Source organism: Schistocerca gregaria, chromosome 5 (assembly GCF_023897955.1).
Source record: "Schistocerca gregaria isolate iqSchGreg1 chromosome 5, iqSchGreg1.2, whole genome shotgun sequence".
Classification (NCBI taxonomy): Eukaryota; Metazoa; Arthropoda; class Insecta; order Orthoptera; family Acrididae; genus Schistocerca; species Schistocerca gregaria.
This window is the reverse complement of record NC_064924.1, coordinates 397,592,482-397,594,129: the sequence shown is the minus strand read 5'-3', so window position 1 is coordinate 397,594,129 and position 1,648 is coordinate 397,592,482. Positions and strand designations below refer to the sequence as shown.

The window sequence follows — 1,648 nt, the reverse complement described above, 5'->3', positions numbered from 1 at the left end:
GACGCACATGGTCGTCACACTGGAGAATGTTTGTAACTTGGAACGTAAACACGGTACGCAATTAACAGATGTTGCCCTCCTTCGTGGAAATTAAAATGTGCTCTTTAATAATTTAATGTCGTGTGACTAGGGCCTCCCGTCGGGTAGTCCTTTCGCCAGGGTCAAGTCTTTCGATTTGACGCCACTTCGGGGACTTGCGCGTCGATGGGGTGGAACACAATACCCAGTCCCTGAGCGAAGAAAATCTCCGACCCAGAAGGGAATCGAACCCTGGCCCTTGGGACTGACATTCCGTCGCGCTGACCACTCAGCTACCGGGGGCGGACAATGTGCTCTTTTCAGTGGTTTATTCGTTATTCCTCCAGCGCTTATTCTTACAAATTTTTGAATAAATTTTCATTTCCCATTAACACTAGTTTCTCATTAGAGCCCTCTAATATAGCAGAAGTTTGGTCATAAACACCCAGAATATGAAAAGGTTTTCAAATACCGCTACCAGTCGCAAAATTCCGGAGTTGGGGCAGTTGGTTCAAATTATGAGGACAGATTACAAGGGAGAATAGTTAGTACTGTTCTTCTATCCCTTGGATTTCACATTTGTTTGCTCGACAGAAATTATTGATTTCTCAGACTGTGTTGAGAAATCAAAGAAATAACATTGTGAAGCAATAGCCGATTCTTGTGATCACCAGTACAGCAACCTGGGTTAATATGCTACGTAAGAATGATGGTGTATCAAAGTTAAATATTCTCCTTGTGCTCATAAATCTATAAAAATAGCTATTTGTAATTGATGGAAAGCAGAATCTACGGTAGATAACAATTAATGACCCGCTGTTGGAAGGAGTGTAGATAAAGCACTACTTTAGATAACAAATTTTCAGCATGCTGTCGTATGTGGTGAAATATGCCCTGCTGGTTGGAAGCCAGGAGACAAAACAATGGAGCCAAATGCTGTTGATGGCAACGAGTGCTTTTCTACATCAAATCACTCGTAAGGGAATTATCTGATGTGTAATTTATGTGAAGTGTTAACCACTTAACTCCTACAAATCTAAGCCCGCCTTGCTTGCTGCGCGGTCTAACGCGCTGCTTCCCTAGCAGAAATGGGTGCCCGTGCCCGGCACGAATCCGCCGGGCGGATTAGAGTCCAGGTCTGGTGTGCCGACCAGCCTTTGGATGGTTTTTAGGCGGTTTTCAATCTGCCTTGGCGAATGTGGGCTGGTGCCCCTTATTCTGCCTCGGACTATGTCAGCGATTGCTGTGCAAACATTCTCCATGTCCACGTACACCAGGATTCCTCCACCACGCAAACATTTGGGGTTACACTCGTCTGGTATGAGACTTTTCCGGGGGGGGATCCACTGGGGGCCGAACCGCTCCTGGGTTCGGTGTGGGGCGGCGGAGGGGTGGGTGGACTGCTGTGGCCTGTTGTAGGGTTGTGAACCACTGAGGGCTACGGTGGGATGAAGCCTGTCTATCGCTTTTCGGTCCCCGGTTTAATACACTACACACACACACACACACACACACACACACACACACACACACACATACACATACACACACACTATAAATCAGTTCGACGAAATAACTAGGAATTACAATTACGAGCAGCTTAAATCGGAAATACCACGTAGATAATACT

At 46.1% G+C, this 1,648-nt stretch overlaps 1 pseudogene; it reads left to right on the top strand.

The window, feature by feature from the left end:
- Positions 1-536: 536 nt before the first annotated feature.
- Positions 537-869, top strand: LOC126273357 (peroxiredoxin 1-like; annotated as a pseudogene).
- Positions 870-1,648: the final 779 nt, after the last annotated feature.